Genomic DNA, 18,655 nt, shown 5'->3' on the forward strand with positions numbered 1-18,655 from the left:
AGAGACACAGGCAGAGGGAGAAGCAGGCTCCATGCACCGGGAGCCTGACGTGGGATTCGATCCCGGGTCTCCAGGATCGCGCCCTGGGCCAAAGGCAGGCGCCAAACCGCTGCGCCACCCAGGGATCCCTGTTTGTGATCTTTTTTGATGTAGGAAAAGACAGGATTGAAGCCAATGGCCAAGAAAGAATTCTTGAGACATCTTTGGTGCAAAAAGGTGATTTTATTAAAGCACGGGGACAGGACTCGTGGGCAGAGAGAGCTGTGCTGGGGTCATGAGGAGTGGCTCATTATAAACTTTCAAGTTGGAAGGGGGTTAGGGATAGTGTAAATCTCTAAGGAATTTCAGAAGCAAGGTTTCCAGGATGTTGAGGGGGCTAGCTATTGTTGGGAAAAGGTCATTTATTACCCTCTAATAAAACCTGAGTCATGAGACCCTTCAGATGTATATGGGTGGACCATATGCTTGGGATGATTGCCAACATGTATCTTGGGGTGTTTAAAGATAAAGGAAATTTCTAAAGGAATTTTTATATGTTTAAGTAGACTTATAGCATCCTGGAGGGTCTGGCTAAGATTGCCTTTTGCTCCTAGCAAAGAATTAACATTGAGGCAGTTGAATCCCTAGAGGAATGTCACTGTTTTAAGAACTTGTCAAAGGGCTGTAGGTAGTAAGGAAGTTTAATATTTTTTCTTCTGCCTTTGTTTCCTACATCATTTTTGTTTAGGGTTTCTTTCTTTTCTGAAGTTTTACAGTAATATGCTTTTGTCTATGTTTTTATTCATTTGTGTTGGATACCCATGCCCTTCATTTTTAAAGGATCATTGTTGCATTATTTTTTTAAATAATTTTTTTTTATTTTTTTAAATAATTTTCTCTGCTTTTTACTCTGTTCTCAGTATCTGGAAATTTTCTTAATCTTTTAAAAAATTTTGAAAGATTTTATTTATTTATTCATGAGAGACACACACACACACAGAGGCAGAGATACAGGCAGAGAGAGAAGCAGGCTCCATGTAGGGAGCCCGATGTGGGACTTGATCCTGGGACCCCAGGATCACGCCCTGAGCCGAAGGCAGGTGCTCAACCGCTGAGCCACCCAGGTGTCCCCTGGAAATTTTCTTAAGCTAATCCTAAATTATCTTTACTAAGACTTTATTTTTTAATTTTTTGTAAAGATTTTATTTTTTAGGAGATCTCTCTACCCAACACAGGCCTTGGACTTACAACCTCAAGATCAAGAGCCACATGCTCTACTGACTGAGCCAGCCAGGTGCCCCTAAGACTTTACTTTTTATTGTTTCAGATCTTTTATCTGTGCAAACTTTATGGAAGATTTGCTCAACTCTTTTTTTTTTTTTTTGTCTTCCATATTGAATGCTCTTAATTAGCTACTGGATTTCCAAGAGATACTTAAAAATCTACTTTTCTTCACTTCAATAACGATGTTTAAAAGGTAAAAAAGCAAAAAGAATCTACTTTTCTACTTTTTTAAAATTAGTGAATGTTTAAAATATAAACATAAGTTTATCTGATTCAGTTCCTCTTGTTGAGTTCTGATACCAATATTATAGGAACTTCCTACAAAATACTGGAAACTCACCTTTCCTTTCCCAGTGGAAGGGTTTGCAGAACACTGGCATTGTATGTTGCCCATAGCCTTACAAGCCCTGGCATTCCCAAGCCTTGACAATAACCTAAATGTTTTTGAAAAGGAAAAAAGATGGCTCATGGGGATCAGGAATTCTTAGGTGGTAGTACAGGAGCATTTTCTTCGAGGTGAGCTAAGCTAAACATGGGGCAAGCTGAAAGACAGGAAAAACTGGATGATATCTAATCTGTTTCCCCGAGTCTCCTGATGACTGTTTTGATTCAGAAATTTGGGGGAAGGAGGCACTCAAAGGGAAAACGGAAAGTGTGGGCAAGGAGACAGGTGGGGAGATTTTTTTCTTAGAGTAAGATTAATCCCTGATATCTGGTCTGTTTAGACAGCAGTCTATCCATTAAAGGTGGGAAATCTTTTTTTTTAATTGCTCAGGTTTTGGATCACAGCCTTTTACCAGGAGCTGTGTGCCTGGGTCAGAAGTCATAATGAAGATTGGTCAACTCCCTCCACCTGGGCACCTTGTAGAAGAGATATTTACCTAGGCTGCTGGGATCATAGTCTCAGGCAAGGTAAGTAATTGCACAAATTGCTCTGTGTCACAGGGACAAAGACCTCAGGAGGACCAGAGACTACTAGATGTGTCTGCTGAGCATCAAGAGACTGAGAAGCCTGTGATGAATTCCAAAAAGAGGTATCTTCCCCTCCAGGTTGCTTGGCTCAGGCCTGTTAGGGTCATGGGCACCTGCAATTCCAGGACAGGCAGGATGAATATTTGCAGCAGTTGTGTGTAAAGGGCCCCCTCCTTCACTGAAACAGGCCACCAGTTAGTTTTAATTTTTTTAATTTTTCAGATATTATTTATTTATTTGAGTGTGAGTGAGAGAGAGAGCAGGAGCAGGGGGAGGGGGAGGGACAGAGGCAGAGAGAGAAGCAGACTCCCCTCTGAGCAGGGAGCCTGATGTGGGGCTCAATGTGGGGCTCGATCCCAGGACTCTGGGATCATGAGCTGAAGGCAGATGCCTAACCCATTGAGCCATCCAGGTGCCCCACTGCTTAGTTTCTTAAATTAGCTTATTTATTTTAAAATTGTGGCATAATACATATATAGCATAAATTTTACCACTTTAGTGATTTTTAGGCATACAGTTCTGGGGCATTGAGTACATTTATATTGTACAGTACAGTACATTTACACTGTCCATTTCCAGAACTCTCTTTAGTTTGTAAAACCAAAACCCTATACCCATCAAACACTAACTCCCCTATTTCCCCCTCTATGTCTCTTTCATTTGTGATATTGGCAATTTGTCTTCTCTTTGTGTTTTGCTTGTTTGTATCTTTGGTCAGTCTGGCTAGAGTTTTGTCAACTTTATTGATCTTTCCAAGGAACTAGCTTTTGGTTTCACTGATTTTTTTCTATTGTTATTCTGTTTTTTCTTTTTCTTAAGATTTTATTTATTTATTAGAGAGAGAGAGAGACAGACAGACAGAGGAGAAGCAGGCTCCATGCAGGGAGCCTGATGTGGGACTTGATCCCAGGACTCCAGGATCATGCCCTGGGCCAAAGGCAGGCGCCAAACCGCTGAGCCACCCAGGGATGCCCTGTTTTTTTTATTTTTCTTGATTTAATTTCTTGTTTTTACTATTTCCTTCCCTCAGCTTGCTTTAGGTTAGTCTGCCTTTCTCTGATTTCATAACGTAGAAGCTTAGATCATTAATAGGAGGCCTTGATGGGGCTCAGGACATGCTACTCCAAAATATGGCACCTTGGCACGCTGAATATTTTAAGGTGAAGGTGTTTGAGAAAACAGCAGAAGCAGGAAGGTCACTCTGACCTTTCCCCCCTTGAAACAGGTCATAAGACTCTCATGTGAGAGGTGCCCTCCCTATACCTAGAGGAAAGGAGAATCCTTATCCTTTTTTTTTAAGATTTTATTTATTTATTCAGAGAGATACATAGAGAGAGAGGCAGAGACACAGGCAGAGGGAGAAGCAGGCTCCATGCAGGAGCCTGACGTGGGACTCAATCCAGGGTCTCCAGGATCATGCCCTGGGCTGCAGGCAGCGCTAAACCACTGCGCCACCGGGGTTGCCCAGAATCCTTATCTTTGAAGACAAAGGGATCCTGAGAAGAATCTGAAAGAACAGGCCTTGTTAAATTTCCCCCAGTTTCCTACACTTACCCATATTCCTTGACCTACCATATTCCTCCACGGCTGTCTACTCTTCAAACCTAGCACAAAAAACTCAGGTCTGTTTCTTGGGTCTTCATTTCCTTATGAAGTCTTCCATGTCATGTAAAACCTATATTAAATAAATTTGTATGCTTTTGTCCTATTAATCTGTCTTTGTCCGATTAATTTCCAGATCCATCTAGGGTCCCTAAGAGGGTCAAAGAAAACTTTTTCCTCTACTACAACTTTCCTTTTTGAATGTAAGTATTCAATGCCCCAAGTTTTCCTCTAAGCACTGCTTTAACCGCATAGCACAAATTCTGTTATGTTATCAGTTTCATTTAATTAAAAATATTTTATTTTGGGAGGGGTGCCTGGGTGGCTCAGTTGGCTAAGTGGCTGCCTTCGGCTCAGGTCATGATCTTGGGGTCCTAAGATCGAGCCCCTCATGGAGCTTCCTGCTAAGCAAGGAGTCTGCTCCCCTTTCCCTTTGCTCTTCCCTACCCCTCCCTGCTTGTGGTCTCTGCTTTCTGTCTCAAAGATAGATAGATAGATAGATAGATAGATAGATAGATAGATAGATAGATAGATAGATAAAATCTTACCGTTTAAAAAAAGATGTTATTTATTTGAGAGATAGAGAGAGAGAGAGAGCGAGCATGGGGCAAGGGGCAGAGGGAGAGGGACCCTGGGATCATGACCTAAACCGAAGGCAGACACTTAACTGACTGAGCCACCCAGGCACCCCAAAAATATTTTCTAATTTGCTTGGTGACTTACTCTTTGATGCACCCATAGGTTATATATATGCGTGTTTACTTTTCAAACATTTGGGGAATATGCTATGTATTTTTCTGTCACTGATTTCTAGTTTAGCTCCATTATGGCCAGAGAACATACAGTGCATTATTTGTTCTTTTAAATTTGTTAAAATTTTGTTGTGACCCAGATTATGGTCATATGGAGACAGAATCTCTTGCTTCCTCCTTTCACTTATCAAGGTTCTTGGGATTGCACTGGGGACACCCAAATAATTTCTCCATTTGGCTGCTTAATTTAATCACACCTGCAAGTGCCTTTGGCCATGGAAGGTGACATATTCACAGGTTCTGGGGATTAGGATGTGAGCATCTCTGGCGCGGTGGGGGAGGGGTGGTGGTGTCATTATTCTGTGTACCATACCTCCTTTCCCTCCTCTAAACCCTTGTGATGACTGCTATTGTCCCCACATTGGTCCACAGAGGTGAACATATTTGGTCTATCTCAGAGCAGCAAGGTCCATCTCACAAAGGAGGAAAGTACAACAGTCAATGACCACTGGGAATAATAATAACAATACTGACAGTGTTGATGATAATAGTTACCATTTACCCTAGGCTTGCCATGCACCACTCTGCGTGGATTATAGGTGCCACCACCCTCATCTTACAAGTGAAACTCTGAGGCCTACATAGGTTATATGATTTGCCCAATGTCATGCAGATGGGAAGTAGTGGAAGAGTCAGGGTTATAAACCAGGATTTCTCCATTATTCATGTGTTTAAATCACTGTATCAAGTTACGACCATGACTCCTGGAGAGTCAGGGGAAGCTTCCTTAAAGTGGATTCTTTATGAATCTAGAACTGTTAGGATGGGTTTTAGGCTCTGTTAGTGGCCAAACCACTATGATGACTGAACCAACAGAGAAGCGATTTGACTCCACTTCTCTTTTTGTGTCTCTGACTCTCTCTCTCTTTCTTTCCCTTCCTTCTCTCCCTCCTTTTTCATCCCTTTCCCATTCATGTGGGTGTTGCTCATACACACACACACACACACACACACACACAGATACCCACAGACACACACACAGAATGTGTGATGTCTTATATTCGTGGTTTAATCTATATAACTCAGGGCTTATGTATCCACATTATTTAGGAGATTATGACCCTTCAACACACATGGGAGATGCCTCACACAAAGCTCCACAGCTAGTGTAGAAATGTCCACAGCCTTGTCCATCCCACCCCCATTAAAGTGGCCTCAGTTGTTGAGGGTAAGTAGGAGACAGCCAGGGAGTGTGATGGTTTCCTGTGGACATCTGGGGTGGGGCATGAGCAGTACAGTGTGCATAGTGGAGATTCTGGACCAGGACTTCTGGACCCCTTAACATATCTGTTCCCAGATCACCACATGTCAGCCACCAGGTGTCCCCTTCTCCCCTATGAGTCTCTTTAGCCCACTCCCCCAGCCATAGTCACAGGGCCTTGGTTGGGTACACTACGTCTCTCCCATTTTCACTCTGTCAACCAGCACCCCAACCCTGCCTCAGAGCAGGCTTTTCCTGCTTCCTGCAAGTGCACCAGGTCTGATGTATAAATTAAAGCTTTTTCCTGCCACCACACAGGGGTCTGTCATAATGTCCCTGTTGGGGAGGAACTGAATATTCTCCAGGATACAGGTGAAACTCCAGCCCCAGACTGGGAGTCCAGAGCAATTCCCCAGGACTGAGGTAAACTGAAGGTTTTCTGAGAGAAGGAGCTGTGGTGAGTGTCCCATCAGAATGTGGGATGACACTGTGCAGGGCTGGGTCTGTGAGCACGGAGAAGGGACCCTGGGAGGCCCTGGGGCAGCATGACCAGAGGAGTGCCCCAGTGGCTGTTCTTATGTTAGCCTCTGGCCAGCTGTGCCCCAAGGTAGCTGGACACCCCAAGTCTACTACCTGCTTTGTTTGGGACTGAGTGTCCTCACTGGTAACAGGGGTGACAGAGTTTTTTTTTCAAGGGGCCTAGTGAAGATTGAGTGAGATGGCACCTAAGAAGTACTTGGGATCAGCCATAAAAAGAGGGAAACCCTGCCAATTGCAACAACGTGGGTGGCCCCTGAGGACTTTATGGTAAGTGAAATAAGTCTGAAAGAGAAAGACCAATACTATATGATCTCACTTATATGTGGATTCTTGTTTTTTTTAAGATTTTATTTATTTATTCATGAGAGACACAGAGAGAGGCAGAGACATAGGCAGAGGGAGAAGCAGGCTCCACATGGGGAGCCTGATGCAGGACTTGATCCCAGGACCCCAGGATCATGACCTGAGCTGAAGGCAGATGCTCAACCAGAGGCACCCAGGTGCCCATTTATATGTGGATTCTTAAAAAAAAAAACAGCAAATTCATAGAAACAGAGAACAAACTGGTGGTTGCCAGAGGTGAGGGGCTGGGGAATGGGTGAAGGGGTCAAAAGTACAGATTTCCAGTTATAGGATAAATATGTTCTGGGGGGATCTAATGTACAGCATAATGTACATACTAGTTAACACTACTGTACTGTGTATTTGAAAGTTGTTAAGAGATGAGATCTTAAAAGTTCTCATCTCATCACAAGAAAAAAAATTGTTACTACGTGATGTTAACAAAATGTATTATGGTGATCATTTAGCAATATATACATATATCAAATTGTTATGTTGGAGACACCTTAAACTTCTATGATATTATATGCCAAATATATCTCAGTAAAGCTGGGGAAAAAAGAAGTGCTTAGGATACTGCCAATCAAATAGGTCTAGGATTACCTAAAACAAAGTTATTTTTTAAAGTATACATTTAAAGTTTTCATAATTTTTAAAAAGATTTTACTTATTTATCTGAGAGTGAAAGAGAACAGGGTGGTGGGGGGGGGTGGTAGGGGCAGAGGGAAAGGGAGAAGCAGATTCCCCACTGAGCAGGAAGCTGGACATGGGGTTTGACCCATCCCAGGACCCTGGGATCATGACCTGAGCTGAAGGCAGATGCTTAACCGAATGAGCCACCCAGGAGCCCCATATTTTTTTTTAAGTAGGCTCCATGCCTAACATGGGGCTTGAACTCACAACCCTGAGATTGAGAGTCACATGCTGTACCAACTGAGCCAGCCAAGTGCCCCTTCAAGGTGTGTGTGTGTGTGTTTGTTTATCATATCTCATCGAATCTCAGATGCTATAGATTGTTTGTCACACTATTATTTCAGGTAACACTTAAGAAAGAAAAGGTGCTGCTCATTAAACTATGACCCAATGCCTTCTCATCTCAGTTACTGTAAGATGCAGCCCTGATTTTTGGTACCCTGAAATGTGAAAAAGGGCATTTTAGACTTGATAAAATATGGTATTTTCCATATTCAAAAAAGAACAAAAGTGATTTGAAACTTATAGAAAATTTGAGAGGACTGTATTAGTCTGAATGGGGTCCTGGCCCTTCAGCCTCTCCCAGCTGCCAAGAAGGATCTTCCTGGGGTCAGGTACACAGAGGCTCTCTCCCCATGGTGCCCACACTGAGGGCACTCTGGATGCCTGCTTCAAGATGGAAGCAGGAAGGGGTTAGCCACCAATTGAGAATCTGCTCAGGGATACCCACACAATATCAGGTGCATCCTGACTGCTGGAAATCTGGCAGTCCCAAAGGCATCATGCAAACCCTCAGATGTCACACAGTCTAATGCAGGAGGCTGACACATCTGTACAAGCACAACAAAAAGAACTGGAAAGGCACCACAATATGTGGTTATGAGAATGGAACTCTGGATCCAGATGGCTGTAGATTGAATCCTGGGCTCCATGATTTCCCAGCTGTGTGACCTCTGGCAGGTTGCTAAACCTCTCTGTTTCTCAGGGACCTCATTTGTAAAACAGAGAAAACACTATCTATCTCATTAGGTTGTTGTAAGGAGTATCACATGAGTTAATATTTATAAGGAATTTAGAACAAGTCCTGACATATAATAAATGCTCAATAAATGCTTGCTAGGGGCAGCCCCGGTGGCCCAGCGGTTTAGCGCCACCTTCAGCCCAGCGCTTGATCCTGGAGACCTGGGATAGAGTCCCACGTCAGGCTCCCTGCATGGAGCCTGCTTCGCCCTCTGCCTGTGTCTCTGCCTCTCTCTCTCTCTCTCTCTCATGAATAAATAAATAAATAAAATATTAAAAAAATAAAAATAAATGCTTGCTAGTGAAAAAACCCCAAAGCATTGGATTACAAATACAGCCCATGGAAATTCAAGAAGCAAAATGGGAAGAAGACATAATGGCCTCCTCACATGTAAAGCGAAGCTGATAATAGCACTACCCTCCAAAATTATTGTACTTATTTCTTTACATCTTTCTTAAAGTGTGGTCCTATGGCTAGGTCCTCATCCTTTAGGAGGAAACCTGTCCCCTCCTCCATTCTGGATGGAACTCCTGTTAATGTGGTCCCCAGCTTCAAGATTTCCCTGTGGCTTCCAAGGGTCCCTTCTCAAACTGGCATGGAACCCAGTTCCGTGCCATGCAAAGGCCAGCTGAATATCAGAAATGCACCCAGGGTCCTGTGAAGGTGGCCCCAAGGAGGCTTGACTACGGGTCGTATGCATACTAAATCATGTCCAGGTCTGGTGTAACATGAACCCCAGTCATTAATTTTATTTACTCCACAAATAATTTGCTATAAATGGCCATTTAGAGTTTTTTTTTCCTCCCAGTAGTTTGTTCATACCAACCTTGTGCATTTGCGTGTTTCTTTAGCACACGATCTTACAAGTAGAATTGCTGAGTCAAAGGAGTTACTCATTCAACAAACACCTAAAGAGTGCCTAGTAAGTGATGGACACTGCTCTAGGTGCTGGGAGCCATCAAAGACCTAAAAAAATAACACGTTCCTGCTTTGGTGGAGCTGACATTCCAGTGGAGAGTTTTCAGTTTTTATCTCGACAGGTGTTGCCACAATGCAGTCCAATTACCAACATCCTCAGCCCACTTCTGGAGTGGGAGCTTTGAGGCAGGTGTATGGATTCCTTGGCCTTTGCTTTCCGCAAGACCTTCAAGGCCTGGGACGGTCCATTTGGGGACGTCCGAGTGCAGTGTGCGTGTGTGTAGGGAGACGGGGATGTAAGGGTCCATTTGGGACTGGGGGGAGGAGGAGGAAGAGAAATGGTTCACAGGGTATTTGCATAGAAGCTTCCTTGATCAGACCACTAGGGGGACTACAAGAGGTAGGGATGAATAGTCCAAGCTAGAACCGTTCTCCCAGGCTATAGCTTTTTTTTTTTTTTCAGATGAATAGTTTATTTATTTAAAAAAATTTTTTTATTGGAGTTCAATTTGCCAAAATATAGCATAACACCCAGTGCTCATCTCATTAAGTGTCCCCCTCAGTGCCCGTCACCCAGTCATATACCCTTTCAGGAGGTAGAGATGAACAGTCAGCTCTGGGAGGTACCACTGAGGTAGGGAGCGTCTATTCTGGAACAAACCACTGTGTGGGCTGGGAAGGCTCTAAGGGCTGCTACCACTCCCGTGCAAGAGGATTGCGCACAAACTCCCGATGGAGGCAGGAGTGGCACCACCGTGACCATCCGCAGCCCCCATTCATTCTCCCGGTTCCCGTCAGAGTCCCAGGTAAGCGCACCCATTACAGGACTGAGAACTCGGCTTTTCCCAGGTTTCCGTCGCAGCTTGTGGGGCTCTGCCCTTCTTGGTTCTTTGTCTTGCGCATGCGGGGCCAAGCAATTGGATCCAAGGAGAAGGGGGCGGGCCCCCAGGCTAATCTTGGGATCTGATTGGTCAATGCGAGCGCTCACCAATCCCGAGTTTAGCTTGAGACCAGAAGGAGCCCCGCCCCGGTCGCGCACCGAGCTCCGATTGGCCACTGGCTGGGCAGGCGCGGTGGTTGCTTGGCTAGAGGGGCTGTGGCGCGGTGGAGGCGGGCGTGGGGGGGGCGTGGCTTTCGTGATGGCGGGCAAGTTTGAATCCTGTCTCCGTACATCCTTATGTTAACTTGTCAAAAGGGCTGAAGATGGTACTCCTGTAGCGAAATTCAGAAATCACTGGCTCGTAGCCATGCTCTGCCTCTTAGTGCATCGGTGTTGGGGGCTGACCTCGTGAGTTCCCCATTCATCCTAAACTCCGTCACAAGCCCAGCAGGTGCCCGTCTCCTCGCAGTCATTCTTGCAGCGCATCCATTCATTCATTCTTTCCACCGCTAAAATCGCATCATCGGATTTGGGATTTAGGGAAATTTCATAGAAGTCACTTTATGAAGTAGAAATCCTGCCTGGTGGACTTCCCCTGACCCAGGATCACAGAGCAGGGCTCCTCAGATGAGCCCAGTCTCCCTGCAGTTGGTGCTTTTGCGATTAGATATTTTCCCATGTGGGTTTTCTTTTTGCTGTTAATTCCAGAAATGCGTTAAGGACCTGGAACCAGATTTATCTTGAAACCATACTGCAAACTAGTTTTAAAACGCAACATTGATCTTTATCTAAAGGCGACAACAAACACATGTGTTCACAACATTACATTTCCAACATTTCCTCTTGTGATGCATAATAAAGTGGGGGAAGCTACATAGTCAAAAAGTAAAAGTAAACGTGAAAGTATGGGAAAAAAGCAAAACTCTAAAAGTGAACGCAACCATACACAAATGAACCACTCCTGATTAGATTGGTATCTCACGCAGAGTATTTTTCCTGATAACTTTCCCTGGCTGTGTGTGTGTTAAAAGATTTTATTTATTTGTTCGTGAGAGACACAGAGAGAGAGGTAGAAATATAAGCAGAGGGAGAAGCAGGCTCCCTGCGGGTAGCCTGATGCAGGACTCGATCCCAGGACCCCGGGATCATGCCCTGAGCCACAGGCAGTAGCTCAACCACTGAGTCACCCAGGTGTCCCCCTGGCTGTGTTAATATGGGTCATCTCACAGAGGAAGGGCTCCATCTGCCCAGCCTTTGGTATTTAATTTTGTTTTCTTTCTGTCAAGATTTCTGAATGCTTCTTGTTTGTTTTGATCAGGATGCTGTCGTTTTGCTTGAAGCCAATTTCTCTAGGACAAGGACAGACTGAAAAAATAGTCTGTTGACATTAGTAACTTGTCTGAAATTGCCTTGGAGTACAAGAGTCATAACTCGAAGAACTTGGTAAGAAGGTAGCTGGAGCAGACTCACTCTCCTCTGAGGTCCCCTCACCATTCCAGCTCCTGCAGTAGCTCAGGTCACTGCAGCTGCTGAGGGCCATAACCCTCGTGTGGTGCTTGTTAGTAGCTCTTTCTTGGAATTCCACCCTTAGAATTTCTATATCAGAATGACTGCTGAAAAGCCATTATTTGTGTAACTGCCTCTATTTATGACTGTTGGCCCTATTGGCTCTAACATTATACTCCTCTTCTGGAGAATGCATAGGAGCGGGACTGTTTACATTGCTATTAGCAGCTGTTAATAGCTGCTTAGACAAACCCAGAAGCCAAAAACCAACATATCCTGCTGGGATTTTGACTGGATTGTGGTGAATTTATAGACCAGTCTGAGTAGAATTGATATCTTATCTTCTGATCTATAAACAAGGTATACCTGGCCATTTTATGCCTTTAATTTTTCTCAGCAATGTTTTGTAGTTGTCTGTGTATAGGTCTTACACATATTTTGTCAGTTATTCCTAAGTGTTTCATATTTTTTATGCTACTCTGTGTGGAATTGTTTTCTTTTTCTTTTTTTTAAATTTTTATTTATTTATGATAGTCACACACACAGAGAGAGAGGCAGAGACACAGGCAGAGGGAGAAGCAGGCTCCATGCGCCAGGAGCCCAACGTGGGATTCGATCCCGGGTCTCCAGGATCCCGCCCTGGGCCAAAGGCAGGCGCTAAACCGCTGCACCACCCAGGGATCCCTTCTTTTTCTTTTTTTTCAATGATTTTATTTATTTATCCATGAGAGACACACAGAGAGAGAGAGAGGTAGAGACACAGGCAAAGGGAGAAGCAGGCTCCAATGCAGGGAGCCCAAAGTCAGACTCGATCCTGGTCTCCAGGATCACGCCCTGGGCCGAAGGCGGCGCTAAACCACTGAGCCACCCGGGCTGCCCTGGAATTGTTTTCTTAATTTCATTTTCAGATTTGCTAAAATTTTGTTTAGAATTTTTCTTTTCATTAGCTTTTTAAATAGCTTCCATTGTATTTTCTACATGGATGATCATATAGGTGATAGTAATAACTTTTTACATGTTATTTTACAATGTGAGTGCCTTTTCTTTCTTTTTCTTACCTGACTTCAGTGGCTATGACTTCCAGTACAGTATTAAGTGGCGAAAGTGGAAATCTCTGTCTTGTTTCTGATGTCAGGGAGAAAGCATTCAGTCTTTCACCAGTATGATGGTAGCTGTGATTTTCCATAGATGCCTATTATCAGGTTGAGGAATTTTTGTTCTATACTTTGTTTGCTGAGAGTTTTTATCATGAATCAGTGTTGAAGTTTTTAAAATGCTTTTTTCTACCTCTGCTGAAATTATCATTTTTTAAATTTGTTAACATGGTGAAATAACATTGGTTTTCAAATGTTAAACCAGTCCTGTATCCCTGAAATAAACCTTAGCTTTTATGATGTAGTATCTTTGTAATATATAGTTGTATTTGATGTGATAACATTTCATTTAAAATTTTGTGTCTGTTGGGGATCCCTGGGTGGCTCAGCGGTTTAGCGCCACCTTCGGCCCAGGGCGTGATCCTGGAGACCCAGGAGAGAGTCCCATGTCGGGCTCCCTGCATGGAGCCTGCTTCGCCCTCTGCCTGTGTCTCTGCCTCTCTCTCTCTCTCTCTCTCTCTCTTTCTCTCTCTCTCTCTCTCTCGCTCTCACTCTCTCTCTGTGTCTCTCATGAATAAATAAATACATCTTAAAAAAGATAGAACATTAGGTGTCCTTAAAAAATTTGTGTCTATGATCACAAAAACATTGATCTGTAGTTTTCAAATGTCTTTGACTTTTGTATCAGGGTATAATGCCATACTCATAGGATGAGTTGGGAACTATTTTCTCCTCTTCAGTTTTATATGGAAGAATTTGTGTACAATTGGTATTTTCCCCCTTAAGCATTTGGTAGAATTTGCCAGTGAAGCCATCCAGTTATCTGTTCTTTTTTAAAAGATTGTATTATTTTTAATTCATCCCTACATCCAGCGTGCGGCTTGAACTCATGACCCAGGGATCAAGAGTCATACACTCTTCTGACTGAGCCAGCCAGGCACCCCTCCCCTTAAGCGCTTGGTGGAATTCACCAGTGAAGCTATTTAGCTATCTATTTCTTTTTGAGTGAGCTTGGGTGATTTTTCTTTCCATGAAGTTCTCCATTTCATCTAAAGTGTCAGATTTACTGGTGTAAAGTTGTTAATGTTTCCTTAATTATCCTTCCAGTATCTGTAGAACCAGTAGTGATATGACCTCTCTCACTTCTGATACCGGTCATTTGTGCTGCTCTATCTGGCAATTCATTGTTGACTCTTGCCTCATGCCTGACTTGCCCCAAAGAAGGGGGTCCATGGCCAGTCCTGTAAACGTGCCTGTGGATTAGCTCTAGAGTCACCCTGATCATCTGTTTCTCCCTGATCGTCTTGGCACTTGGGAATATGAATGTAACAACCTACTCTTCTTATGCTTCCTAAAACTCTTTTTTTTTTTTTTTTTTTTTTTTTGCTTCCTAAAACTCTAAACTCCATCTTTTCATCCCAGCTAGAGTATGGGCTTTCTTAGAGCAGGAAAAAGGATTGACATCTCCTCTTTTTTTTTCCACCCCTCTTGGTACAGTGTGATCCAGACCTGGGTACACAGTAAGTACACGATGCATAAGTGAGGATTGATCGTTCCCTCCTATAATAAACATTTGTTTTTTAAAAAAATATATTTTATTTATTTATTTGCCAGAGAAAGAGCACAAACAAGGGGAGCAGGAGAGGGAGAAGCAGACTCCCCGCTGGGCAGGGAGCTGATGTGGGCCCAATCCCAGGACCCTGGGATCATGACCGGAGCCGAAGGCAGATTCTTAGCCAGCTGAGCCACCGAGGCGCCCCAAACATTTGTTTGTTTGTTTTTTGACATGACTCTATTAATGTCCAAGTTGCAGCTTTTCCCCTCAATAAAAAGCCCCCTGTTTCAGAGCAGTTGCAATTATTCATGAACACTATTATGAAGTGTGACTTGATTTAACTGAAGTCATCCTGGTTGCTGAGTGAGAATCACAGAGTTAAAGAGAATTTCAGAGATGACAATATTTCCCCTGAGGTGGGTTGGATACATGGTACAGGGCACAGAACCAGACTTTACAAGCTTTATGTAAGTCCAGGTTGAGGAACTTAAAAATTCAGCTTCCTTCCTGAATATTTGAACTGGGCATTAGATTTTGTTCTAGCCTTCACAGATAGTCTCTGAGAAAATGAGTTTTTCTGAGGAAATGAGAAGAGACCTATGTGAAATCTGCTCTTGGCTGTTAGGGACCCTCTGATGAATCCTCAGGCTGGGGGCTGGGCTGCTATCATGGAACCTACAGTAAAGCAAGAACTACTGGTTCCAATGGCTTCTTACCAAAGCCTGCCTTAAGACATTTGAAGGAGGTGGGGTGCTGGCACGTGAAAGAAAAAAGCTTTTGTGCAGGTTAGAGCAAATCTTGTCTGTGTCCTGAAGCCACAGTCCCTCATTAATAATAGTAAGAACTAGCTCTTAATGAGCACCTGGGCTCCGTTACATTAGCTAATTCATTTCATCATCACAGCAACATTTTTAGGCATGTACCATTATTTTCCCATTTTACAGAAAGAAAAACTGAGGCAAGAAAGGCTAGGTTACTGGCCCCCAAAGTTACACAGCTCATAAATGGCTTGGAACCCAAGTTCCTAAGCCCCACCCTGTGATACCTCTCAAGGGTCACATTACATGAAATATTTGCCTGGTATCACCTGCCCACTCTGTAGCATAGCCTGAGTGTTAAAACCTTAACAGAAGGTTAAGGTCTAAAACCTTAGCAGAAGTGACCATGGGATTCCAACTCTGATGTGTTCTGCTGCAAATCACATTACTGGTTCATTTGCAGAGTCAGGACTATAACGCCGCCTTTCTGACTGGGGGTGGGGTGGGGATAGCATGTAGAGAATAACACAAAGGCCCTATAAAAGGCCCCAGCTGTTCAAAAACCTCTCTTTTCTATCTCCAATGAATTACTCTTTGTATGAAAACCTTTCTCCCTAAAGATCATAATTGAAGAAGAAATGTGGTGCCAGATTGATTCCCCAGCTGTCTGTGGTCAGCTTGTTGAACAGTGTGGGACACAGAACAGGGCAGGTTGGATAGGGTAAGGGTAATGGGGAGGTTTTGGAAGGAAAGACAGGAGGCAGTGAGCAGGGCACTGGGTATGGAGCAGGACTAGTGAAGAGGGAGAGGAAATCTGATAAAAGAGGAGAGTCCCCAAAGGAGGACAGATAAGAGGCCCCCAATACTTGTTTCCTCCATCATCTGAGCCTGATCTTAGGAAGCCCAGGAGTGCCCAGGACTCCAGTAAACAGCTGGGGAGTAGTGCCATATGGCATCAAACCCAGCTGTGGAATGAAACAACAAAACCATCCTGTTCCTTTGTGAAGGAATTTCAGGCATCATCAGCTGGTGGCTTGGGGTTTTGGCAAAGGGCATGACAAGTTGGAGCTGGTCTCTGGAGTTTCCTTGGGATCTCACAAACTCCATAGTCAGAAAAGCTCATTCTGCTGGATGCCCGAAAGTCTCACTATTCTCAACACCAGAAGTAGCAACAACATGGACTGTATTCTGATTTTATTTGCTGCTGTTTGCAGCTGCAGCTGCATTTCATACTGTTGTGAGTATGAACTGGGTAATGTGCATTTCAGTGACATTTGTTAGCAACAGCAACATTAGGACATCAGCTCTGGCAATGTTGTAGGTCCTCTTCCACTTCATGAGTTGCTTGGGGAGGAGGGTTTTTGTCCTCAGACTGAGGGATCACAGACCAACATGCCATTTACAGGCATTCATGTCCAGATGCAGAGGGAAAGGCACCATCCTACCTGACCTCATCTGTATGGGGCTGCCCTTGAGACCCTGTGCCTGGGCCCCACCCTGAGTTCTGGCTGAACCCCACACAAATATAGAGACCACAGCTGGGAGTAGGGCCCCTCAAACTCTCCATCTTCACATGGAACCCTCTGTAGCAGAGTTGAGAACTATATATTTGCCAGAACTTCAGTGGCTTTGGTACTGTCATCATCTGAGACCACTTGTTCCCGCTGTTTCTCAACCTCCTGAATGAAATCTGTGGAATATCTGTGGAAGTTCAATTTTAAGACACCTGGTCTGTTATCTAGGTGATGTAAGTGAGAGATGACCTTGCAGGTGTGCCTTGGATACTGTGGTTTCAGTGATAACCTTTGTTCTGTTCAGTTACCCATTGCATCCGGTTCTTCACAACCCTCTTGTAGTGCCTTGATTACTGGGGATCTGAGGGCAGGGTACAAAGTAGACTGGAGGGGAAGGAGCTTGGAAACAGATTTGGGCTTCAGATGAGAACAATGTGAACCTATTGAACCAGCAGAAAGGGAAGTTATCCCAAGCCTCAACACAAGGTTTTCTTCAGTTTTATTAATTTCTTCAGTTTTATTAATGTCTACTAGATTTCACTCTTGCCATGTAAATACAGATTAGATGTTTTTTTCAGTTATGATAAAGTTTAGAACAATGTATTTTTAGGACATTATCTTGCTTTACCATTCCTATAACTTGCAAGTTTAACTTCCATTTGGAAACTGTATAATGCTCTTTGAAAATATATATTGTGAGCTTAAATTTTCTTCTACCACTTGACATTCCATAAATGGCATATATTTAAAGTATAGGTGATTTGATGAGTTTTGGCATATGTGAACACGTGAAACCATCTCCACGATCAAGATAGTGAGCATATGCATCACCCCCAACAGTTTACTCATGTTCCTTTGGAATTCCTCCCTCCCATCCTTTCCTCTTACCATCCCCTCCCCATGCAACCCCTGTCTGCTTTCTGTTTGTATTTCCTAGAATTTTATATAAATGGAATCATATGGTATATATTCTTTCTCATCTGGCTTCATTCACTCAGTATAATTATTTTTAGATTTATCCATGCTGTTGCTGTGATGTGCTAATTCCATAGCTCTACTGGCAAGTCTCAAGTTTCCAATTTTACACTCTCGTTCCTTTGGCTAAGGACTCTGATAACATTTATAATACACACATCCTCGGAAAAGGTAAAATTTAGACATTATCAACCATCCAGGTGAAGATCTTGTCAGAAGTGTTTTTTGGAGAATTGGTTTTGTTAGAAGTGTGATGGGGTAAAGTGAAAAGAGTAAGACTTCTAGGCATATGAGAAGTGTTCCTGAGAGAAACCAATAAAGCAGGGAAAGGAGGCTCTGACTCTTGAAAAGAAATGTTTCCACCCTCTCAACATTGTATGTATCTGTGAAGCACAATAGAGTGAAGTGCAATAAATAAAACAAGGTGTGCCCTGGGGCACCTGGGTGACTCAGTCAGTTAGGCATCTGCCTTCAGCTCTGGTCATGATATCAGGGTCCTGGAATTGAGCCCCACATCAGGCTCCCTGCTTAGCGGGGAGTCTGCTTCTACCTCTGCCCCTCCCCCTGCTCATGCTCTCTCTCTTTCTCTCAAATAAATAAAATCTTTAAAAAGCCAACAAACATGGGATCCCTGGGTGGCTCAGCGGTTTGGCGCCTGCCTTTGGCCCAGGGCGTGATCCTGGAGTCCTGGGATCAAGTCCCACGTCGGGCTCCTGGCATGGAGTCTGCTTCTCCCTCCTCCTATGTCTCTGCCTCTTTTTCTCTCTCTCTCTCTCTCTGTGTCTATCATAAAAATAAATAAATAAATAAATCTTTTAAAAAAAAGCCGACAAACAAAGGAAAAAGCAAGGTGTACCTGTAGAGGGCTGGCTCTGTTTTTCATGAAAACTTGGTGCAAATTCAGATCTCTTCTTTAAATTTTAAATAAGGTCTAATTTTCAAAATGCAGTAGTTTCAAAATGTGATCTAAGGTAATGGAATCAAATGTGATCTAGTGTAATGAAAGATC

General features: G+C 43.6%; 1 long non-coding RNA gene across 1 annotated transcript; it reads left to right on the top strand.

Annotated features, from left to right (window-relative positions):
- The first annotated feature begins 2,230 nt into the window (after nt 1-2,230).
- On the top strand, nt 2,231-6,642 carry LOC119868195. Its single transcript, XR_005385956.1, has 3 exons — nt 2,231-2,297; nt 3,974-4,040; nt 6,169-6,642. It is a non-coding gene; the product is annotated as an uncharacterized LOC119868195 (long non-coding RNA).
- The last annotated feature ends 12,013 nt before the right edge of the window (nt 6,643-18,655 follow it).

This window comes from Canis lupus, chromosome X (genome assembly GCF_011100685.1).
Source record: "Canis lupus familiaris isolate Mischka breed German Shepherd chromosome X, alternate assembly UU_Cfam_GSD_1.0, whole genome shotgun sequence".
NCBI lineage: Eukaryota > Metazoa > Chordata > Mammalia > Carnivora > Canidae > Canis > Canis lupus.